Raw genomic sequence first — 26,213 nt, 5'->3', positions numbered from 1 at the left:
GGAATGGGGATTTCATGGAGTTGAATGGCCAATAGGGCTTTACTCAGCAGAGGGAGAGAGCGGGCAGGCCTGTAATCCTTGGTAAAGATCATGGACTTCCCCTGAGGGTAATGGGGAATTACTAAAGGTTTGGGTTTTCATTACTATTATTGTTATTACAGAGGAGAAACACTATCAGATTTTTTTTTTTTTTTTTTTAAAGAAAAGCCACTCTAACTATTGGGAATTGGCAGGAATATGGATGGAGCTGGAAGGCCTTTAGCAAACTAACTCAGGAACAGGAAACCAAATACCACATGTTCTCACTTATAAGTGGGAGCTAAATGATAGGAACTCGTGGACACATACAGGGGGACAACACACACTGAGGCCTATGGGAAGGTGGAGGGTGGAAGGAAGGAAAGGATCAGGAAAAAGAAGTGATGAGTGCTAGGCTTAATACCTGGGTGACGAAATAATCTGTACAATAAACCCCCATGACACAAGTTTACTTATGTAACAAACCTACACGTGTACCCCTGAACTTAAAATACAAGTTAAAAAAAAAAAGTCCCTCTAACTGTTGGGGATTGAAAAGGCTTGAGATAGGAGGATAAAGGGGAAGCTAAAATCAGAGAAGTGAGCTTGGAAACTGTTGCAGTAAATCAAACTGCAGGGGATGATCTAATGACACGGATGGATCTGAGAGTTAATAAATAGCCTTGACATGAGATTAATGGGAAGAGAGAGACTTGAGGGATGGTCCTTACCGAGATTCCTGGCTTGGGCAGACGAGAGGACAGTGTGGCCACTCACTGAGACAGAGAGTGCAAGAAAAGGAGGGCACTGCGAGGGAATAAATTTGGTTTACAACACACGAAGCTGAAGCTGCCTAGGGAACCTGCAAGTGGAGAGAACCAAAAGGCACTCGAATATAGGGAAATCATAGTTCACACATGTCAGGCTCTGAAAACAGCGTGAAAGCAAAGAAATGTAGCCAAAATTTCTCTTGAAACTCCCTCAGGAAGGCACCATACTAAAGAGGCATCCCAACTCATTACTTAAACGAGTTCGATACAACCAGCTTTTCTTCCAGGGCCAGAACCAGGAACTCTTTCTTCAGGTTAGCCCCAAACAAAGTAGTTGGACTGTGTTTCAGGGCCATAATAAAGGCAATGTATGATCCTTCAAGTATACTATGATTAGGGCAAGTAATGATAATACTGTGACAGCCATATGTCAGCTGAAACTGAATGTAGGACTGTAGATTCATCACTTTCTATCCCACATTCATCCAGAGTCAAGCTCATTATTGATAGGTCTGGATGATGGAATTCCCCGCACTATTTCAATTCCCCCCTCCTCACGAACATGTATAATTGAATTTGTATGAATGAAGTGGGCATATAATGAGACTCTGCTGCATTTGACTCTAGAGCTCAAGAAAGACATTTAATTCAGAGCTAAGTCTTTTGCAGTGAACACCATATGGATGCTAGTCAATCCTGTAAAATGGATGCGCTGTGAAAGACCCTGGATGGCAAAACCTGGACCCTATGCTCAGTTACAGCAAGGAGTCCAGTGGCGGGTGCTGCCATTCTAATGGGGCGATTAAAGAAGCAACTGGACACTTTCACCCTGCCATTTGGACTCTGGGAGATATTTTGCCTGGGTTCTTAAGAAAGAGAAACTTGCTAAAAATAAATAACACAAAATAAAACTGACAACCCCTGAAACTGTACACAGTAAAATTTGTTATAGATGATAAAAGAAAAAAAAACCACACACACACACCCCTAAAGAACCACATCTTAAAAGTAACATTGGCCAGGCACAGTGGCTCACATCTGTAATCCTAACACTGTGGGAGGCCAAGGCAGGTGGATTACCTGAAGTCAGGAGTTCGAGACCAGCCTGGCCAACACGGTGAAACCTGTCTCTACTACAAATACAAAAATTGGCTGGGAATGGTGGCATGCACCTGTAATCCCAGCCACTCGGGAGGCTGAGCAGGAGAATCAGTTGAATCCAGGAGGCGGAGGTTGCAGTGAGCCAAGATTGTGCCGCTGCCCTCCAGCCTGGGTATCCCAGCCAGACTCTGTCTCAAAAAAAGAAAAGAAAAGAAAAGTGACATTGAGGCCAGTACAGTGGCTTACACCCACTGGGAGGCCAAGGCAGACAGATTGCTTGATACCAGGAGTTTGAGACCAGCCTGGCCAACATGGTGAAAACCCGTCTCTACTAAAAATGCAAAAATTAGCTGGGTGTGGTGGCGGGTGCCTGTAATCCCGCCTACTCCGGAGGCTGAGGCACGAGAATCGCTTGAACCAGGAGGCAGTGGTTGCAGTGAGCTGAGATCACTCTACTGCACTTGAGCTTGGGCCACAGAATGAGACTCTGTCTCAAAAAAAAAGAAAGTAATATTGAAAACTGCAAAAATTGACCCAGGAAAAGGAAAACTGAATAAAAATTATGAACTCAAATAAATCTGACAAAATAAAACCACATGCAGTATGCAGTAAAATTTCCTTATTAACGGAAAAAACAATTAATGGAAGAATCAAGTATTCTTTAATAAGTAAAATCAGGAAAATTCGACTGTGAAAATCAAGGCTGCATCCACAAAATAGATAAAATTGATAAATTAATAGAAAATCAATATGGCACAAGCTGTAATTGGTAAAATTTGAAATGACTCAAATCCTTATGGTGAAATTTGTACAGAAATACTTAATTCTGAAAATTTTCTGTACAGAAAATAGACTGCATTGCTAGAAAATTGATCAAAGAATTCAACTAGCTAAGTGCAATTATTTTCCAAGTCCTGCTAACAAATTTGAAGATAAAATTTTCAGATTCTGAATGACCCTTTACAAAAAAAATTACTTGAGTATATGCTCCCAAACAATGAAAAGAGAATTCAGAAAAGCAGGATGCATGGAATCCAAGACATTGTGTCCTTAACCAAAGAGCACAATAAAATATTTCTGGTTAACCACATATCATTCGGCTTAAGAAGCAATTGCTCAACCACCATGGCACATGTATACCTAAGTAACAAACCTGCACATTCAGCACAAAAGCCTAGGCATGGTGGCTCACGCCTGTAATCCCAGCACTTTGGGAGGCTGAGGCGGGCAGATCACGAGGTCAGGAGTTTGAGACCAGCCTGGCCAACATGGTGAAACCTCATCTTTACTAAAAATACAAAAATCAGCCAGGTGTGATGGTGCGTGCCTGTAATCCCAGCTACCTGGGAGGCTGCGGCAGCAGAATCGCTTGAACCCTGGAGGTGGAGGTTGCCGTGAGCCACGACTGCGCCATTGCACTCCAGCCTGGGTGACAGAGGGAGACTCTGTCTCAAAAAAAAAGCAAAAAACAAACAAACGAACAAAAAGAAGCAATTGCTCTAACTGACAGAAAAGTCAGAGAATCCTGGGAAAAATATTTAAACTATAAAGAAAATTTTATGTAACAAAAGATATGTTTAAGAAAATGGTTTTTCCACATGTTAAAAGAAAGGTAATGAGAAATTCCATCAAAATAAGACGTACTTCAAAAGTAATGGTTTATAGACAAAGCCAACTAAATGATTTGAGCCCTGATACCCTGCCATTCTGACAGGAACCTTGGTAAGGACCATCCTTCAGTATAATAGGAAAAATAAGATAATTCATTTGATCTTGACATTGAATGTGCAGCAGATAGTCAGTAACATCAGAGTCCATTCCTTTACCTTTATTATGGGTCCAATATAGTACAGTTCTTGGTTCTGGAGAATAGTAGCTACAAAATTATGATATAATTCAGGTTATCTATTAGTTGTTAATTTTCACAATCATCCTAAAGGTAAAGCAGAATTAATTATAATCATAGAGTAGAATACAAATGCTATAAATGTTATAAAATTTTACTGCAAGTTGAAGTCGGAGAGAAAAAGTGAAGGGAAGATTAAGGATACCAATTTTCTCACCTTAAACATTTAGAGAGTCAAGACACTCTATGAAAGGTTGGTCAAGCCATACAAAAATAAGTTTATACCTTAAAATTACACAGATAAGTACAAAACCAAATTTTAAATACAGATAACAAAAACTGGAAGAATCATGGGGAGCCCAGAAGGATTACCATCAATAAGCTAAATTCCTTATCTTCCATAGGGACAATTCAAAAACTTCTACTCAAACTTGATAAATCAAGAAATAGCAGTGTAAGCTAATTTAAAGTTAGAGAGACCCCCTACAAATATATACAATGATTATTTTGTCAATTGAAAATAAAATAGTCCCTGGGCATAGTAGTCCAAAGAAAAAAATAAAACTTAAAAAAATTAAATAAAGAAAGAGAGACAATGACCAGAATTAAAAACTAAAATGGTTAAAAGTGGGACTGAGCATAGGTGAAAGTGGAGACATTTTACTTTTGATGTTATTTCCTTCTCAACATTTTCTCCTTCTGAGCTATTTGAATTATGTGCTTGTTGCAAAAGGATTGTGAAAATCCTTCAGGGGATCAAAACATCTTCTGATTCAAACTAGAGACAAGATATCAAGCACAACGGGCTCCCAGTCCCCTTGGGCCATGAAGGAAACAAGCAGAATCTCAACTTGCATGCAGTCTTAAACTGGGAGGCCGGCCACATGCGGGTTACGACTTGACGTGGGGAATGACAGAGCCTGGGAGAGCAGTGAGGAGGCCCTGCAAGACCTTCATGAGCCGAGGGACCAGTCTTGCAGGGTGGCCAGGGCTGCCTGTCACAGGAAACTCTGCAACTGCTCTTCTGAGGACTGGCCCACTCCCGCTGAATAGACAGAAAGCAAACACTCATCTAGGAGAGAGGACTAAGGCCTCACTTTCCAAAGCTGCAAGCTTTATAGAAGCATTTAGGCCTGACCTCCCATGGTTCATTCATTCATGTGCTGGGCACTGGGGATGCAAAGGGATATAAAACACCAGCCTTCTAGGGTCTTCCAATCTGTGGGGACCGGGTGAAGAAATGACGGAGGATGAAACCACGCCATGTGTACGTCTGCACCAGGGGCAATTGTTGGGTGCTGTGGGAGCCCTGAGAGGGGCATGGTGATGAGGAATCAGAAGTCATTTAGCTGGGAGGAGGGAGGGAGGTGGCCTGGACAATAGGCAACGTAGTGTGAAAGCACTGAGGGTTGCACACGGACTCCTGGCTCTTATTTATGAATTCGCCTGTAGTTATAAAAGTCACATAGCCTCACTGTGCCCTCCAACTCACTCTCCATCCTTCCCCACTCTGCTCAGTGATGCAAAGCTGCCACATGTAGCCCCCCATGGGATCTCTCACACTCTGGCTTATGGCTGGGTTTGGTTGGTGAGAGGCATCCAGCAAGTGACCCGGAATATGATGGGAGAGTGAGGGCAGGGATTTCTCTTCCAGCTTTCCCCTGATAGTGGCCATGGGCCACAGTGCCTGTGAGGTGCCCATCTACAGGGCTCGCGCCTCTCTTCCCTTGCTTCTTCTGATGTAGGGTGTAATGGCACCTCACTCTCACCAACCTGAGAAATGCACCATCACCTGCTTCTGTTACGGTACTCTGCCCACACCTTTGTAAAAAGTCCCTTTAATAAAATCTCCTCACAATGTCCAATTTGAACGTGCCATCTGTTTCCTGCTGGGGCCCTGGCTGATAGAGTCATTCACCAAATACAATTTAGAAATCAAGAAAAGGAAATTATTACCCACAAGCCATAGCCATCTAATACATTCAAGTTTTAACATTTTAGTGTATCTCTTTGCAGTAGTCCTTTTGTGCATATATTTCACATGACTGTCATTGTCCTGTATAACAATTTTAAATGGTGACTTTTTCACTAAACCCTATAACAAGAACATTTTCATAAAGAAAGCTACCATTTCATAGTGTCTATGCTGTTCCAGGTGAAATTTGGAGTGTGTTAACTAACATATATTATCTCATTTAACCCTCAAAACAATTTTATGAGATATATATTATTCTTGGGGATATCTGAAAGAAATGTTCATCTAGAATTAAGGTGGATTATTTATGGCCTTCTCTTTAAGGTCAGAGGCTTTAACCTTATACCTTCCTTGCCTGGTGTTTCTAGCTTTCTCTTTTGGCAAAGAGCAAACTGATGCCCTGATTCTCATACTTTATCCTAACCAGTAAGGGAAATTGCAAGACGTTTGCAACTGCTCACCTGGAACATTTCAGCATAGATCTGGTCCACACAATCTGGAATGCCAGAGGTCCACACTGAGGTTAATAAGAATTATGAATTATGGGCTAAACAAAGGGGTAAATGCTTTAAATGGATTATCTTTCAGAATTTCCCCCAGAAATCTACAAGGTGGGCATGATTACATCATCCCCATTTTGCAGAAGACATTAGGTCTTACAGAAATTGAGAAAACTTGCTTATGATCACATAAGTAAGTGCTGGAAAATCTCAAGCCGAAACAATTCCATTCCAGGACTTGTACTCTTAGCCACCATGCAATTCCACCTACGTGCCTAATTCTTCTTACTTAAAACTAAGATATCCCCAAGGAGATGGGAGAAAGGAGTCAAGAGGAGAAAGCCTCACAAGCTTCCAACTGGGCTGGTATGCGTCTATGGCAGCCTCACTGTGTGTGACGTGGCCTCCCAGGACCTCAACTCGCTGCCACCTCCTCATTCACATGTCAGTCCTACAGGCATTCCACTGGCCTCACCATGACACTCTCACCCACCACCCAAGTCAGACAGCTTAATGGTAGACATGCCCTACAGAAAGCCTCCTCATTCATTTTAGGTGTAACCTGAACAAGTTCTTAACTTTGGTGACACATAATCCATATTTATTAACATAAGTTACAAAAAAAAGATATCTCTTTCCCTCTTCATAGATCCCATAAGAAAATCAGAAAGCAAACAAACGTGATCAGAGTTTAATGAAATTGATCTCAATTCAAAGTCAATCCCAAGATTAGTTTGCTAGCTCTTCAGTAAAGAAATCCTGCATGTGAATTTCTGATTAAATAAATTGGCCAGGGGGAATTCAGAAAATATTTGGAGGATTTTTACCATCGCCTCAGTTGGAGACAAGATTTGAGATGACCTTTTCTAGCAAGGTCCAGTTGCTGACACAAAGTCCAGGGTTGCAAGCGCCTATTAGGCCAGCTGGCCATCTCCTGTCCCTGTGAGCCCATGAGCTCTCAGTGCGTTTGACAGCAGGGAGAACAACCCAATGGACTCCGCCAGCTGAGCCATATATCTCGTACCCACTCTCTGCTTCTAATTTGATCAGGAAATAATCACAAAAGGCCTGTACTCTACCCTGATGAGAAAAACAAACCAAGTTCCAGGTGGCAGGTGCCAGACTTGAAAGAACAGAACAGGCCTGCACCTGGCCCAGAGGACTTACCTGACTTCTTGGTAAGGTGGCTCCAGACAGCAATCCCAGCGATACTTCTTAAAGCTCTCCGCAGAGCAAGTCTCTCAGCAGAGTTAGAGCTTCTGCTCCTGGCAGCTGCCTGGAGCCCTTCTGGGAGGAGCGGCTTGGAAGCTGGGTGGAGAGTGTGGAGGAAGGCAAATGGGAAGAAAGCCAAAGTGATTTTAAAGAATTGTGTAGGAAACCCTGTAACCGGAGAAGTGACTGAGAGGGTACTTACATTTATACTTTGGAAGCATCTGCCTTTAATCAGTGCTTAATCTAACTCTGCAGAAAGCATCATTAATAAAGAAACAGGTTGTTGTTTTTTTTTTCTGTGGCCTGATCCAAGTGGGTGAGGGAATACAGAAAAATCTGCGTAAAAAGCCAGGTTGTGCTTCCGCATTCAGCTTAAGCTGCAGGCCTCCTAACCCAGCATTCTGGGGTCTCACCCCTCACAGGACCCACTGAGGCCCACACAACATGGAATTGCTCACAGGGTGTCCATTCGGCATCTCCTCCTTTCTCTTCTCTTGTGCCATCAACCTTGGGGTTCAGACCTAGAGAAATACTGATAACATGCATGCTTATGTGGTGGCCATAGGGATGCCAAGAGAACTTTTGGTCATCCAGACAACTCCGCAGCAGACCTGTCACCAACCCAAAACTCCCCCAAGTAAGCTCTTAGTGTTTTGTTGTTGTTGTTGTTGTTGTTTGTTTGTTTGTTTGTTTTTTATTCCTGGGGAAAATTTAACTCTCCCTGGAAAGTATCACACCATAAGCTATTGTCACCTTCAAGAGACTAGCTGACAGTCAGCTGAGATAAAGGGTACAGGGTGAGTGTTTACAAGGAAGTAGGTGCTTACGGGAGTGCAGGATGGGAAAGAGGAAATTTTGGTCCCGCCACAAGGAGCGCTGAATACTAGTTTCAGCTCCACCACTTCTCAGCTGCATGTTATTGGAAAGATCACTTAGTTTCCTGAGCCTTAGTTTTCTCCATGTTAAATATGATAATTCTTTCAAATCTTTTTACTGTTAAGAAGCAAATGTGATAATAGCTCTAAAAACACTCAGCAAACACTAAATTGAACTAGCTGTGGATTTTTAAGAGGAAAAAATGCCTGGTTGCTTTTCTCCCCCTACTAAGCCAACACCCAGGTCCTCTGGAGAGGAATTGAAACCACAGACGTGGGATCAGCCCCTGGCCTGGCATGGAGCATATGGCTTGGGTTTTTGAAGCAGAGATCAAAAATTCTAAGCCCTTGCCTGGTTTCACAGTGACTCCCAGAATAAGAGAAGAGCAAAGAATAAGAGAGGTACTTACAGTTAATAAGCACTTTTTACATAAATGCAACGTGTGTGTTTGAAAAGGTAAGAGGACTCTGAATCCATTATCTTAAAGAGCCCTGGCCTTTTGAAATGTAGACTCTTTAAAAATATTATTTTTCTGATAGGATTGTTTGGGTTTTTTTGTTACTGATTTGTTTGAGTTCTTTGTAGATTCTGGATATTAGTCCTTTGTCAAACGTATAGATGGTGAAGATTTTCTCCCACTCTGAGGGTTGTCTGTTTACTCTGCTGAAAAAGCTCTTTAGTTTAATTAGGTCCCAGCTATTTATCTTTGTTTTTATTGCATTTGCTTTTGGGTTTTTGGTCATGAAATTCTTGCCTAAGCCAATGTCTAGAAGGGATTTTCCAATGTTATCTTCTAGAATTTTTATAGTTTCAGGCCTTAGGTTTAAGTCTTTAATCCATCTTGAGTTGATTTTTGCATAAGGCAAGAGATGAGGATCAAGTTTCACTCTTCTACATGTGGCTTGCCAATTATTCCAGCACCATTTGTTGAAAAGGCTGTCGTTTCCCCGCTTTATGTTTTTGTTTGCTTTGTTGAAGATCAGTTGGCTGTAAGTGTTTGGGTTTATTTCTGGGCTCTCTATTCTGTTCCATAGGTATATGTGCTTATTTTATAGCAGTACCACACTGTTTTGGTGACTATGGCCCTATAGTATAATTTGAAATCAGGTAGTGTGATGCCTCCAGATTTGTTCTTTTTTCTTAGTGTTGCTTTGGCTGTGTGGGCTCTTTTTTGGTTCCATATGAATTTTAGAATTGTTTTTTCTAATTCTGTGAAGAACGATGGTGATATTTTGATGGGGATTGTGTTGAATTTGTAGATTGCTTTTGGCAGTATGGTCATTTTCACAATATTGATTCTACCCATCCATGAGCATGGGATGTGTTTCCATTTGTTTGTGTCATCTATGATTTCTTTCAATTCCATCAAAAAGTGGGCTAAGGGCTGGATGCGGTGGCTCACACCTGTAATCCTAGCACTTTGGGAGGCTGAGGCTGATGGATCACCTGAGGTCAGGAGTTCGAGACCTTGGCCAACATGACAAAACCCCGTCTCTACAAAAAACACAAAAATTAGCTGGGCATGGTGGCAGGCACCTATAATCCCAGCTACTCAGGAGGCTGAGGCAGGAGAATCACTTGAACCCAGGGAGCGGAGGTTGCAGTGAGCAGATATCATGCCACTTCACTCAAGCCTGGGCAAAAGAGTGAAACTCCGTCTAAAAATAAAAAATAAAATAATAATAATAATAATAATAATAATAATAGTGGGCTAAGGACATGAATAGACAATTCTCAAAAGATATACAAATGGCCAACAAACATATGAAAAAATGCTCAACATCACTAATGATCAGAAAAATGCAAATCAAAACTACAATGTGATACAACTTTACTCCTGCAAGAATGGCCATAATTAAAAAAATCAAAAAACAGTAGATGTTGGCATGGATGCAGTGAACAGGGAATGCTTCTACACTGCTGGTGGGAATGTAAACTAGTACAGCCACTGTGGAAAACAGTGTGGAAATTCCTTAAAGAACTAAAAGTAGAACTACTATTTGATCTAGCAATCCCACTATTGAGTATCTACCCAGAGGAAAAGAAGTCTTTATTCGAAAAAAAATATCTGCGCATCCATGTTTGTAGCAGCACAGTTCACAACTGCAAAATCATGGAAACAACCTAAATGCCCATCAATCAATAAGTGGATAAAGAAACTATATCTATGTGATGGAGATATATATATATATATATATGATGGAGATATATATATATGATGGAGATATATATATATATGATGGAGATATATATATACATATATAATGGAATACTATGCAGACATAAAAAGGAATGAATTAACAGCATTTGCAGTGACCTGGATAAGATTGGAGGCTATTATTCAAGTGAAGTAACTCAGGAATTGAAAACCGAACATTGTATGTTCTCACTGATATGTGGGAGTAAGCTATGAGGATGCAAAGGCATAAGAATGATACAATGACTTTGGGGAGTCGGAGGGAAGAGTGGGAGAGAGGTGAGGGATTAAAAAACTACTAATATGGTACAGTGTAGACTGCTCGGGTGATATGTGTACCAAAATCTCACAAATCACCACTTAATAACTTACTCATGTAACCAAATATCACCTGTACCCCAATAATTTATGGAAAAATTTTTTAAAATTGAACAATTTTTTCTAAACAATTAAGTCACATTTAAGTCACCTTCAGACTTCCTGAAGTTTCAAAGAATCTTTCTAGCTTCATCTTTAAGGTAAATGCAAATGATTCCAAGTGTAAAGACTTAAGTGACAAAGAATAATACACACACAGGACACTTGAGTGGAGTTTGCATTCAGGACTTTTCTGTCCTGTGGGAAATTAAAACATGTGTTTGACAAATGCAGCAGAGCACCTGTGCTGGGTCCACACTGTAAGAGGATGTCAACATCAGACACGTTCAGGAGGCCCCCCACATTTGCATCCTTGGAGCCACACGGCACATTGCCCTCCCTTGGTGATGGCAGGCAGCAAGACCCTGCCAGTCTCAGTTCTGCCGTCTGATGAGGAGTCTGGCTTCAGCATCAGTGGCCAGGTAAGGTGCATCAGCTTTAGCGGCAGCAACACCTCCCATCTGCTCATTTAGCAAAGATGACATTGAGCCCCCTCTACTGCAGAACACCATGCTGTGTCCTGAAAACATTAAAACAAGACCTTAGCTCTTTAGGAGCATGCAGTCTGCTGCATGAGAAAGAACAGGTGTGCTGAGAAAGAACCATAAAAAAGCAAGAGAGCATCAAGGAGCTGCAAGTAAGATACAGAGGCTTTCACAGCATGGGACAGGGAGCAAGTCATTCTGGGATGGCTTCCGAGAAGAGGTGAGATTTAAACTGAAGCATAGAGGATGACTAAGAACTCAACAGGTGGAGAAAGTGGGGATGGGCTTTCCATGAAAAGCAGGAGCAAGGGCACACAGGCTTGGAGGTACAAGCATGTGTAGACAACCTCTAGTGGTTTCATGGAGATGTGGTATTGCCAACAGGAGGAGCATGGAAGAAGAGGAGGCAAAGTTGAAGGGATGCCTTGAATATCTTTTGCATACCACCAAGGAGTTCAAACCTGAACTTGTATTGATTCACACAGTATCAATACAAGTTCTTGAGACACTGGCACCATCTCAAGCTCTCGATTACTTTAGGCATAACCACCAAGTCTTCTGTTTCCCTGATGTGGGCCACTGCTGACATCCATGCAAATAAGCAGATGTCAATGGGCAACGTTCAGTGTAGGATGAGTGCCGCATAGAAGAGTGAACAGCCAAAGTGAACGGAGCATTGTGTGGGGAAACTGAGAGTAAGCAAACCGAAAGAACTGGCTGTGACTGATTCTGCAGAGACAGCTCTGAGGAAGCACAGAATCCGCGGCTAGGGAGCACTTCCTCCGAGGTTCTAATGGAGACTCCTAGTAGATCCTTACAGAAAGCATGCTCATTGAGAAGAGTTTCATGATCTTGTTCACTGCCATGCCATGAATAAAACAGTGCATGTCACTTAATAGGTGCTTAATAATTGTTTGTGAATAAATAAAATAACTGCTAACCTCCTCATAGTCCTTTCTGAGACCCAGCCCTGGCTCCTCAATCTTATATGTCTGGTCCTGGGAAGGAGGCCCTGCCAGGCCCCTGTAAGACAACGTTTGTAAGGTCTGGTTTCTTCATTCCCATCTTTTGTTTCCAGCTAACTTCTCCCAGTGCAAGCCCTTCTCACCTCTCATCTTGACCATCATGAAGGCCTTCACAATCAACAATCTGCTCCAGTTTCCTCCTGGTAAGCTGTCCCTGTCCTGACCACCCCTGTTCCAGCCACATCTTGTTCTTCTCTGCTCCCTGCCCTGACCAGGCCTTGTGGCCACTCTGAGTCTTGCTAAAGTTGCAGTGCTCTCCTCTTGCCTTTCTTCTCACTGCATTTCCCAATCTCTGAATTTCTGCTGCTTCTATGAAGCCTTTCTTTTTCTTTTCTTTTTTTTTTTTTTTCATATGACAAGGTGTTTATTGGAGTCTTAAGAATTGCAATTTGGAAGACACAGATTTGACTAGAAGTCAACTTGTGTTCCAAAGAAGAGGAGGGGAGCATGCGTTTTTAAAAGGAAGCCGAGGCCTGGGTATGGTGGTGCACACCTGCAATCCCAGCACTTTGGGAGGCTAAGGCAGGAGACTCATGGGAGTCCTGGAGGTGAAGGCTACAGTGAGTTAGGATTGTGCCACTTTACACCACCTTAGGTGACAGAACAAGACCCCGTCCCTTAAAAAAAATTAAAAAAAAAAGAAACTGAGGATGATTATGCAAGTTGTTTTGAAAAAATACATATCATTGGTAGAGGCAGCTGGCTTAGTACCTGAGATCATTGGTTGTTTCTGTTCAGAAGTTGCAGTGCTGGTGAAATTCAGCTGCTTTCTAGAACGTTGCCATCGAGGCTGTTTGGCCCAACCCAAAAATTTGAGGCAAGTTTCTGAGGGTTTTTGTTGTTGTTGTTGCAAGGTTGCAGGTCGTCAGTCCTCCCTAGAATGGCTTCCTGACTTCACTTTAGATATCTGAACCAGAGGGACATCATTTTGTGTATCAGTTTCACATAACAAAGGAAATTAACATTTGTTGATATCATAGTTCATTATTATCATTATAGATCATTCATTCATTACAAAACAAATAAATTATGTAATTTGAGGTAGGAGTATTTTACAAAAAAAGATGAAGCAAGGTAAGAGGAGAGAATATCAATGATTGTACATTTTTATTGCTATACAATATTTTACCTATTTATGGGGTATATTTGATTTTGTTGCATGCATAGAATGTGTAGCAACTAAGTCAGGGTATCTGGGCTGGTATCCATCACCTTGAATATTTATTATTTGTGTGTGTTGGGAACATTTCAAATTCTCTCTTCTAGCTACTTTGAAATATAGAATACATTGTTGTTAACTATAGTCACCCTACTCTGCTATTGAACATTAGAACTTATGCCTTCTACCTAACTGTATGTTTGTACCCACTGACCAATCTCTCTTCCTACCACTGCCCTCCACATCCTTCCCAGCCTCTGGTATCTATTATTCTCCTTGGCTTCTGTGAAGCCTTTCTTGACCATGTTTGTGCAGTGCATTGCATACTTCCATGTTTCAAAATTATTTTAGATATTTCCTTTGTGTTTTGGTTTGGGTTCCCCCAGAAGCATTAGACAAGCACTCCAGTGTGGGAGTTTATTTGGAAAGTGATCTCAGGAAACAGTATTGAGGGAATGAGGAATGGAAAGCTGAGAAGGAGAAGCCAATAAAGGGTGTGCACTTGAGATGATTACTGATATGGCCAACTGTGGCTCAGCCTCTCTAGAGACTGTCTGAGGAACCATGTAGAATGTACTTGAATATTAGGAGGCTGAAACATTTATCCTCTGGCTTACATTCCCTATTGTCAGAGATGTCATGGTAACCAGCCTCCAAGGCAGCCCAATGATCCATATCTCCTGATATTCACTTTCTTGTGTGGTTCTATCCCAAATTGAACAGGGCTGACATGTGTAAACAATAGAATATTGGAGAAGTGACAATGTGTAATTCCTGAGGCTCAGTCATAAAGGGCATTGCAAGTTTTGTCTTGCTGTCTTGGATTGCTCACTCTGGAGGAAGCTAGTTGCCATGCTGTGAGGACACTCAATCAGCCCTACGGAGATTCCACATGGGGAGCATCTGAGGCCTCTTGTCAATAGCCAGCACCAGCTTACCAGCCACATGAGTAAGTCATCTTGGAAGCAGACCCTCTACTTTCAGGGGTTCATTTCCCTCCCATCTCCAAATCCCTGGGCTATGCTTGTTTATGGGCTGAGAGAGCTCCCATGGCTTTGGAGAAAGCACTGAGACAGAAAAGACAAGTGAAGCAAGGCAGACTCTTGAGGTGGGATGCTGTCAGTATGCAAGGGAACTGTCTACCACAGCTTTAGCTGGAATCAGATGTGGGCTGCTGGAATGTGGCAGGGAAGACACAAGCACCTGCTAGACTGAGCAACTTCCTAAAAGATGATTCCTGCATATTCTTATTTCCCCTCCCCAGGGCTCATCAAAGGGCTACTCACACGTGTCAGTATTCAGCAAAGGCATCAACGCCCAACTCATGAGAGCTCCTGCAACAGTGAAAATTGCTCCATCCTCTGACTTCCACTATTCATTCCTTGTACCTATTCTAAGTATTTAGTTCACTCTGCTTCCAATTCTAATATATAGTATTGAGGATTCTTTTGGGACAGAATGCTAACCCTAGCTAGTATAAGTGTAAAAGAAAGCTTACTGGCAGAGAACAGGGGTGTCACACAGAATTCAAGGGGAGAGAAGCTTCTGACCCTCATGGAGTAGAACCGAAGAATGAAGACCTGTAGGAAATACAGGGAGGTCTGTGTCTCCTTGTCTCTTGCAGTTGTTGCTAGTCTACAGCCTCTTTGCTCTTCTTTCTCAGTGTTCACTGGTTTTCTCTGATCCTAGTACACCTGACAGAAAATGGTCACTCTCAACCACCATGTTTACATGCTGCTCTCTCTCATTCACAGATACAAAATTCCTAGGGAAGGGACTGAGTGGCCCCACCTGGCTCAGGGGCCTGACTCTGAACCTCAACAGAGGCCAGAGAGATGGAGGTCAGGCAGCTGCCCCTGCCAACCTGGTGGACCAGGGAGAAGCAATCCCTAAAGAAACCCCCAATGGGGATAGCAACATTATAGCAATGTTTTAAAGATTAAATGGGGCAGTATGCCAAAACTTCCCTTCATACATTCTAAAATGTAATACAAAGGTCCAACTTTATTGTTATTTGGGAACCAGTATAGTGTAGAGGGAAAACACACATGCCTCCCCCCAACACACACGTGCACACACACATGCACACACACACACATGCTTACACATGTGCACACACATACATATATGCAAACACATGCACACAAGCACACACATACACACACACACACGCACACACATATACACGACAGAATCAAAGACCTGGCCTGAAGCTTACCTTGTTCTGCCACCTAATAGCTGTGTGATCTCCTTTTGAACTTTCTGAGCCTCAGTTTCTTCATCTAGAAAATGGCACTGATAACATCTACTACATAAAGTTTTCATGTATTTAAATGATCAGGAGTTAACACTTTATAAACTGTAAAGTACATGCGAAAATAAATGCATATGGTTGTGGTAATAGTATTTATATATGTGGTCTCCCACTAGCTACCATGTCCCTACCCCACACACAGATACAAATACATACACACTCCAATTCTTTATGCCCATCACAGCCCCTACCTACCACATTTGAGCCCCAAGTAGTAGCTGCAGTGGCTTGCTGACTTATTTGTGTAGGAGGGTGCAGGGAAGAGGCCATTGGAGGGAGGAGGGGAAGGAACAAGGCAGGCAGGCAGGCAGGCAGGCATGCTGCCAGACTGAGGCTAGGATAGGTGGCCAAGTCTACATGGAGGCCCAGCGAAGGGACTGGCTGGAAGTCAAAAAGGATATAATTAACTTAAGAATCACCATAAACTTGTTGCCACTCTTAACAGGCTTCAAATATTTTCTCAATTTACCCTGGCTTCATTCTTCTTGGTTTACCCTTACTGGGGAGGAAGGAGGAGAAAAATCTTAAAGGGGCAGCACCACCAAGCACATAAGAGGGAGGAACAGATCTAAGCTTTGAACAAAATCTCAGTGGCCTGCTGTGACATCAGCTGCCTGCACAGCCCCTCCTTAGGGAACACAGGGGGTGAGGGAGTTGAGTTGTAGTGACAGGAAGAAACACACATGCCTGACCTGGCTGTGAAGCTGCCATCCTTGGCCCTGTGGTCTAGGGGCTGCAGTTTAGTGTCCTTTGAAGAGTCAAGGGAGGATTGCCTTGTGATGCTCCCTGTGTTTGGTCATTTCAGCTTGCTTTGTTTTTTCCTGACTAAGCAGAAAGTGCATGTTGGTATTTCTGGAACAAATTTAAAAGCTTCTGGAAACGAATTCACAATGTGCATAAGAAAAGAGACAGTGTCTGATAACCGAAGTTCAAGTTCAGAAGCAGCATGATTGGATATCACAGGATCAGCTCCTCACTCCACCTTAACTGCTTAATGCCAAAGTCTAGTCTTAAGAAGGCTCAGTTCTCTCTCTAAAATTGAGAACACAAACCCCTCCAGTCTACCTCCCACATAAGGTGGCCCAATCAAAGCCTCCAGGCTTGCCTGCCCCTGTGGCCATCTTTTGAATGCTCCCTTTTATCTGCAGCGCAGATGTTAGCTGCCTGTTTCTCTGCTGTCACCTGTATCCACTCCTGCTGCCCCTGGCTTCTGGTCCCCCAAAAAGCCTGCTCTCAGGAAAGCATTAGTGAGCGTCATAGATCTCACTGGTGTTTCTGTAGGGGAGAGAGTGGAGGAGGGTTATACTGCACAGCCTATAGCAAGAGGGGGGATCTCTCTTGGCCTTCTAACCCTACTGGACCCTCGATTGTATCTATTCACCTCAATTTCCTGCCATCTTTCCTCTCAGGAATGAAACAGATTTCAATACTGTTTCCAATCTTAAAGATGCTACCCCCTGTAATTTTTTGCATGCATGCCCTTGGGATCTTACTCTCCATCTCAAGCAATTTACCTGAGTATTTCTTTGAAACAAATAATATGCCCTCTCCAAAATAAATTTTAGTAAAGAAATATGTCACCAGCTCATTAGATTGCCATAATTTGGAATTAAAGGTAACTTTCTCTTTTAGTTTGCTGTCAATTTTATATTTAATCTTAGAAATTAAAAATAGTTGAGGCCTGGCCTTTCAGACACTATTCAAGAGGCCTTGAGGTGAGGGTGCGTGCCTGCTCATAGATGTCTAGAGAGTCAGACCCTCAGGGTCCCTGCTTAGCTCACTCTCCTGGATCATCTGTGACCCATGCTCTGGGCAGTCCAGATTGTTAGCCTCCAGGCTCCTTGGACACCAGCAATACCCCTTCCCTATAACACCCAGCATGATGTTGCCTTCTGAGAAGAGGTCAGCACCATGGGCCTTGAGCGCACCCTGACCGTGAAGGCTTCATTGTGCCCCCAGAGCTTTGGGACTTTGCTCAAAAGGAGGGGCATGTGTGGATGTTCTTTCAGCCCCTCTGAAAGCCCAGACTACCTGATCTCCTAATCCCTAGACCCATCTTCCTCCATCAGGGAGCTTAACAGGCTTTGACCTAGAGGCAGAGCTGCTACCAGAGCCCCAGTGGAGGGTCCAGGGTCTCACAGCCTCAGCAACTCAAAGCTATAGATCCTGCTGCTGTGGCTCAAATCCAGAGACGTAAGTGTCTGATGTGTGTCCCTGAGAGCTCAGCTGTGCATTCACACTCACCCATGCACTTACACACACACATTTTTTTCTTTTCTTTTTCTTGTTTTTTTTTTTTTAAGAGACAGGGTCTCTCTCTGCCGCCCAGGTTGGAGCTCAGTGGTATAATCATAGCTCCCCACAGCCTTGACCTCCTGGGCTCACACACACATACACAGAGCTCAGCAGAAGAGACGCGTGAAAGAAACAGACTCTAAAACCTAAAACGTCACTGAGGACACCACCTAATTTCTTCTGAATGGTTGGACTCCCTTTACCCTAGAGGTAAGGAAAGAGAGGCTCACAGGCCAGGTGATCCCAAAGCGGAGACAAAAGAGCAAGCAGGCAGGTAAAGGGCCTTACTAACTGGGCACTGGCCTGGCTAAGGCTCACTTCTCTGTCCTCGTTTCACCTGCCCTCATGCCAGAGGCTTATTCCCACAGCCATATCTGTGCTCCTGCTGGACCCCTGTATGAGCTGCCCTCTTCTTTACTTCCTTTCCAAATCCACACCAACATTCAGAACTGGTTCAAGTCCTCTTCTTCCAGGGAGCTTTTCTCACAGCAAGATCTGACCTCTCTTGGCCCCCAGTAGCCCAGCCAATGACACTGACAAATAGTATGTGCTCCTTCCTCCCCTCCCTGTTTCTTGGTGAATGAGCCTCATCTCCTGGGTGGGCTGAAAGCTGGTTCAGGGTAAAGACTATCCTACTCTCTGTATGTCTCAACACCCAGCCTGGAGTTCATGCTTATAAAGTAATATTCAATTCCTTATTAACTGAGACAAAAGATGTTGGATGGGAGAAGGCTCAGCTGCTTCCAGAAAGACACTTGTGCTTCAAAGCTTAAGGAAGGCAGGAGGCAGGAGGAAGGAGGGAGGCAGAGAGGGAGGGAGGGGGAGAAAGCACTCACTAAAAGCTTATGGAATACACAGAAGAGCTGAGCATCAGAACAAAGACTCATTTACGAGGGCAAAGGAAACACTAGATGGCTGTTAATGGTGAACTGAATATGATAAATTATTTCTTAAATTACTTGGTTTCACTCCTTGTTTTTATGTACAGTTAATTGGAGGGAACAAAATCCTGCTGCAGAGAAGAGCTCAGAGCTGTGCCTGCCTGGATGGGGGAGTGATGGGGGAGCCTTGGAAGACCCCTTATCATCTCAGATTTTTCATTTCTCCAGGACCACGTAGCCACGATGAAGGGCTGACAAACCACCATTCACTCTCCAGCTTCCTGCAGTGACCCAGGTCCTTTTACCTATGCTCTGGTCCCCTAGCAGGCTTGGGTCATTGGCAGCCCAGGTAGCCCAAGGGAGAGAGAATCAGAGGTGAGCTGAGTGGCCAGAGGTCACCTAAAGGATTCCCCAGACTCTGAACACCAACCAGGCCCCAGCTGTCTCTCACCCGAAAGAAAGCTAGATGGCCTCAACAGCAGATTTAATCTCAGTTCAAAAACTTGGATTGTGACTCTTTTTTCCCTTACGTTTCATATATATGTATACACATACACACATACATATATATGTACACACACACACACACACTGAGACACACTGAGGTACACTGAGTCTTTACCAAATTATAAAGCACTTAGTGGAGAAAGGGGTCAAAGGAGACATACAGAAATGAGTAAGACACAGTTTCTGCCTTCACTTACTTGGGAAGACAGATACAAGTATATTGAATTTATTATGGGCTGCATAGAAAAAAAAAAGTCTAACACTTAATTTAACACAAAGAATCTGTTAGAGTTTGGAATTTTATTAATAATCCTGTGGCCATCTACAACTGTCTGATCTTTGACAAACCTGAGAAACAAGCAGTAGGGAAAGGATTCCCTATTTAATAAATGGTGCTGGGAAAACTGTCTAGCCATATGTAGAAAGCTGAAACTGGATCCCTTCCTTACGCCTTATACAAAAATTAATTCAAGATGGATTAAAGACTTAAACGTTAGACCTAAAACCATAAAAACCCTAGAAGAAAACTTAGGCATTACCATTCAGGACATAGGCATGGGCAAGGACTTCATGTCTAAAACACCAAAAGCAATGGCAACAAAAGCCAAAATTGACAAATGGGATCTAATTAAACTAAAGAGCTTCTGCACAGCAAAAGAAACTACCATCAGAGTGAACAGGCAACCTACAGAATGGGAGAACATTTTCGCAACCTACTCATCTGACAAAGGGCTAATATCCAGACTCTACAATGAACTCCAACAAATTTACAAGAAAAAAACAAACAACCCCATCAAAAAGTGGGCAAAGGATATGAACAGACACTTCTCAAAAGAAGACATTTATGCAGCCAAAAGACACATGAAAAAATGTTCATCATCACTGGCCATCAGAGAAATGCAAATCAAAACCACAATGAGATACCATCTCACACCAGTTAGAATGGCAATCATTAAAAAGTCAGGAAACAACAGGTGCTGGAGAGGATGTGGAGAAATAGGAACACTTTTACACTGTTGGTGGGACTGTAAACTAGTTCAACCATTGTGGAAGTCAGTGTGGCAATTCCTCAGGGATCTAGAACTAGAAATACCATTTGACCCAGCCATCCCATTACTGGGTATATACCCAAAGGACTATAAATCATACTGCTATAAAGACACATGCACACGTTTGTTTATTGCGGCACTATTCACAATAGCAAAGACTTGGAACCAAGCCAAATGTCCAACAATGATAGACTGGATTAAGAAAATGTGGCACATATACACCATGGAATACTATGCAGCCGTAAAAAATGATGAGTTCATGTCCTTTGTAGGGACATGGATGAAATTGGAAATCATCATTCTCAGTAAACTATCGCAAGGACAAAAAACCAAACACCGCATGTTCTCACTCATAGATGGGAATTGAACAATGAGAACACATGGACACAGGAAGGGGAACATCACACTCTGAGGACTGTTGTGGGGTGGGGGGGCAGGGGGAGGGATAGCATTAGGAGATATACCTAATGCTAAATGGTGAGTTAATGGGTGCAGCACACCAGCATGGCACATGTATACATATGTAACTAACCTGCACATTGTGCACATGTACCCTAAAACTTATAATAATAATAAAAAATAACAATAATAATAATCCTGTGGCCAAAGGGAGAAGAGGGAGGCAAAGTGAGCCTGATAACATTGTCAGCAAAGAAAAGAAATTTAGGAACACGTAGAGCTGTGTGACAGACCAGGATTTCACACAAAATGTTTACATGAAAATTAATTAATGAGGCTTGGAGAGTTTTAGTTACATTATATAGGAGACAATATTAAAATGTTGAAGTCCACATGTCTATAAGATAGTTTAATAACTACTATCAAAAGGCATTTTTATAATTATAGAAGTAGAAAAAAGAAAAGATATAAGATGTAGCACAGGTGTAAGTTTGAAGACCATGTCACTTTTTCTAAACAATATTTAAATTTACATTTAATCTTATGTTTAGAAACTATTCTCAACCTTCAGTTTTATCACAAGAAAATGTTTTTAATTGCTATATTTGTTTGAGTAAACTTTTGAATAAATAAATGTTATCTCAGGAGAAAAAGCTTTTTCACAAGTCTGTTAATTAGAGGCTCACAGTCTTTTCTTGCAGTCCGAAGTCAACAGGAACACCATATAAATGGTGTTGAGATACACACACACACACACATATATATAATTATATATAGCAAAATCAAAATGCTAACAAAGAAAGGAATATGAGATAATGGTTTTTATATTAAAAACCTGTGGTGCTTAAAGAAGAGCCTAGAATGACAGTTCTATCAGTATGGATCGTTAGATACCCTGAATAATTCTTGCTAGTGAAACAACTAAAATATTGGATAAAATATTAAAAGTTTAAAAATTAGAATATTTAAAAAGCTCTGATGATTTAAGGACTCTAAAGATAAGTAGAAAACAGAAACCTCTAGATGGAAGAGAGTGTTGGAAGCAGCTTTGACCTGAAGGATCTGTGCCCCACCCTGAAAATCTTAGGCTTCCACTTGGATGACTGCACAGGGTTGAGGCAGGACAGAAAGCCTGGGGACCACCTAAAGTGGAATATTTTAAAGGAGTTCATTGTGTAAAGCTGGAGCATCAAAGGGCTCCACCTACAGTGTAAGGTGAACAAGAAATAAAATCTCTCTTTAGAAGGAGGCTGGCAGATGCCAACACGAATTCTTTCTGAAGGAGTTCTACTGTGACCCAGAGTGCAAGCAATTCCCACAAATAAGATTTTAGTAAAAATATCACCTTACAATCAAAATCATAAAACATACAAGGAAATAAGTCACCATGAGTGAGAGCTAAAGTAATAGACAACACAAAGGCTTAGGAACTGGAATTAACAGATAGAAAATGTAAAAACCAATAGAAAAGCTGAAAAACATGAGGGTACAAGAGATCATAAAGAATAATCTTAGAAAATTTCAAAATTAAACAATTTCTAGAAATAAAAATAATTAGCAACTGGGATTTAGAAATGTAATGCACAAGTTAAACAGATTAGACATATATGAAGAGAAAGTTAGTAAACTAAAAGGTAAATATAACAAAATTAAACCGAAATATGGCACAGGAATACAAAATGATGCAAAATAAGTAAGAAGGGTTGGGACATGGAGAATGAATTAAGAAGGCCTAATTCAAGGCTGGGCGCAGTGGCTCACGCCTGTAATCCCAGCACTTTGGGAGGCCGAGGTGGGCGGATCACGAGGTCAGGAGATCGAGACCATCCTGGCTAACACAGTGAAACCCCGTCTCTACTAAAAATTCAAAAAATTAGCCAGGCGTGGCGGTGGGCGCCTGTGGTCCCAGCTACTCGGGAGGCTGAGGCAGCAGAATGGCGTGAACCCGGGAGGCGGAGGTTGCAGTGAGCCAAGATCGCGCCACTGCACTCCAGCCTGGGGGACAGAGCGAGACTCCGTCTCCAAAAAAAAAAAAAAGAAAAAAGAAAAGAAAAGAAGGCCTAATTCAAGACTAGTTGAATTTCTAAAAGGAAATAATAGAAAAAAATAAGAAAAACAATATTGGAAGTGTATTATAACAATGGAGAAATTTCCAGAATTATTAGGAAATGCCAATCTTTGAATCTAAAAACCTCAATAAATCCAAAGTGAAATAATTTTTAAATCAATAACTACATGCAAAATAGTGAAATTTTGAAACATCAAAGGCACCTAGATTCTGAAAGCTGCCATAGAGAAAATATAATTGTGTACCAATGAATGGCAATTTAATTCTTGGCTGACACCTCAATATCGATAAAAGAATACAGAAATCAGTAGAGTCAAATGTTCAATATATTGAGAGAGGAAAAAACACAAAACTGTCAATTTCAACTTGTATGCTGATAAAAACTCTTTCAAAAAACAACAGTAAAATACAGACAATTTCAGACAAAAACTAAGAAAAGTTTATCATTAAAAGATCCTCACTGAAGAAAATCCTAAAAAATATACTTTAAGCAGAAGAAAAATTGTTCCAAATGCTAAGTCTGAGACACATGAAGGGATGGTGAGTAAAAATGCAGGTGGATATGAATAGGAGGATACAGCTAAGCAAACTCTGACTCTGAAGTTAATAATAACACTAACAATAGTAATAATGTCTAATAGAATAATAGAATAATGTCTAATTCGAGGGGTGAGAAGGTAAGCTGGAAATAAAATATGGGATAACAAAAGCATCTAAGTTGAGAGAGGTTAACAAGAATTAAAGCATTCTCAGATCCTCATACTGGTCTAATTCAGCAGGATTAATATTTGGATTGGTTTTGGTTTAGTGCAGGCATGTTAAAACAACTTGCTCAACAAATTGTTCAACTTCTTTAGCAAGCTGAGCAAGTTGTTCAAGTGGACATAGAGTGGGTAACTTTTTCCAAACAAGTCGAGAAGGAAATTATAGTAAGAAAAGGAAAAGAAGTCAAGAATGAAGATTGTCAAACATTATGTAAAGTGACATAATACGGTCACAAAAAGATAGATATTATATGATTACACTTTTATGAGATACCTACAAATTCATAGAGACAGAAAGTAAAATGGTAGTAGCCAGGGGCCGGGAGGAGGGGAGAAAGAGGAGTTGTTTAATGGATATAGAGTTTCAGTTTGGGAAGATGAAAAAGCTCTGGAGATTGATCTCACAAACGTGAATGTAATTAACACTATATTGAATGGTACACTTTAAAATGGCAGGATGGTAAATTTTATGTTAGGTGTATTTACCACAATATTTTAAAAGGAAAAAAGAGTGGAAATTGTTTAGAATTTTTTTAACCATAAAATGCAGTATAAAGAGAAAACACATAATAAGCATAGTAAGACAGTATAAATATATTTTAATATATCAGTAATCACTTTAAAGTTCAATATACTTAACTCTCCAGTGTCAGTGTTTTCATATTGGATTTAAAATAACAATCCAGTTACATGCTTGTTATGAGACACAATTAAAATATAAGAAGGCAGAAATATTGAAAGTCAAAGAACAGAAATATACATACTGTCATAAACCAAGTTTCCGTACTTACGAGGACTGTTTCTTAGTTTTTACACACTCAAAACATCTACTCACACCTCCCACAAGACGCTTTTGAATGCAGCAGACTTAAGGCCTGGGGAGGTGATGGCAGAAATTGCATTACAGAAATACGAACAATTTCAAATCAAATACAGTTAGAGCATTCATAATCTAAAATATCTGAAGTCAGCAATGCTCCAAAATCTGCAACATTTTGAGCACTGATATGACATTCAAAGGAAATGCTCACTGAAACATTTCAGGTTTCATATTTTCAGATTAGGAATGCTCAACTGGCCTGCAAATATTCCAAAATCTTTAAAAATCTGAAATCCAAGGTACTTCTTGTCCCAAGTATTTTGGATAAGGGATACTCAACCTGTATTGCACACATGATCTTAGCAGTTCTTTGGTCACCCCACTCCAAAGCTCCAGGCATCATATAATCTCATTGGCTTCTCCCTTAACCCTTCCCCTCTCTCTCCCACACTTGCACCCAGGATCTCTAATTCTTCTTGCTCATCATGCCCAGCAATTCAGCTTTCTCCCGTCCCCCTACCCAAACCCAGTCAATATTCAAATCCATGTAGATGCTCTGAATAATGACAGACATTTTACTTAATAAGAGCCTTCCTTCTCAGAAGGTAGTGATTTATTATTACATGTAGAATTAGAAGCAATCAAGAGAATATTTTAATATCAAATACTGCACAGAGTGTGGCTCATTCCAGAGCAGTAGTTTTTAACCAGCAGTGAGCATCCAACTTCTCAAAAGCCTCTCTGCAAATCCTCTTAATCAGACCCTCCTACCATGGATTTGGATCCACAAGTATCTCTGTTAAGCAAAAGAGAAAACAAAAAGAAATTACTATTGCTGAGTACGTTGTGATCACTCAAAAAGAAGAAAGAGTGGGTTTCCACTCCACTCTTGACTTCCTAGTCCAGCCCTCCTAATTTGTCTGAAATGTTGCCATGGTTTCTTCTCTAGCCAGTTGGCCTGCTGTTCCTCCTCCCGCTCCACTGGCCCTGTACACGCCACATCTGAGACCAGGGCTGCTCAGAAGACTTGGAGGGCTCCGCATTAGCACTGGATAAGAATTACATCACCTGAACAAGTCACTTTACCCCTCTGTGCCTCAGTTCCTTCATTTGTAAATTGTAGATGGTAATAATTTGTAGGCAGTCATGAGGTCGATACGGGAATGAAGAGTCAATATTTGAAAACCCTTTAAAATATTGCTTGATACATCATAAGTGCTCAACAAATGCGAGCCATTACCACTGTTAGTGTTGTTTGTGTTTTCTCTTGTTTTGATCACACCTCTTTGCTCTGCAAGTAAAGCTGCAGAATATGGCCCTACCTTCACCTGCCTTTCCAGACTCATTTCCCACTGATACCCAAATTGGAACATCTCCATCACCCAACAACATGCCTTGGAGCTTCCCCTTCTGCGCTTAGCTTACTCTGTAACTTCTACTTGGAATGCATGTTTTTTTTCTCTCTACATATTGATTAATCAGCAGATAAGCCATTCTTTCAAAGGCATAACTCAAGTTTACCTCCTCCATGGACT

At 41.5% G+C, this 26,213-nt stretch overlaps 1 protein-coding gene across 1 annotated transcript in view; it reads right to left on the bottom strand.

The window, feature by feature from the left end:
• SCN11A (sodium voltage-gated channel alpha subunit 11) overlaps nt 1-26,213 on the bottom strand; it is a 199,528-nt gene that overhangs the window by 98,981 nt on the left and 74,334 nt on the right. The window contains exons 3-4 of the mRNA XM_024244941.3: nt 7,378-7,518; nt 750-880 (exon numbers count right to left, since the gene is read on the bottom strand). The gene's annotated coding sequence lies outside the window, so the exon portion shown is untranslated. The remainder of the gene's footprint in view (nt 1-749; nt 881-7,377; nt 7,519-26,213) is intronic.

The sequence above is a fragment of the Pongo abelii genome, chromosome 2 (genome assembly GCF_028885655.2).
Source record: "Pongo abelii isolate AG06213 chromosome 2, NHGRI_mPonAbe1-v2.0_pri, whole genome shotgun sequence".
NCBI lineage: Eukaryota > Metazoa > Chordata > Mammalia > Primates > Hominidae > Pongo > Pongo abelii.
The sequence above is the reverse complement of the archived record's forward strand: the minus strand, read 5'-3'. Positions and strand labels throughout refer to the sequence as shown.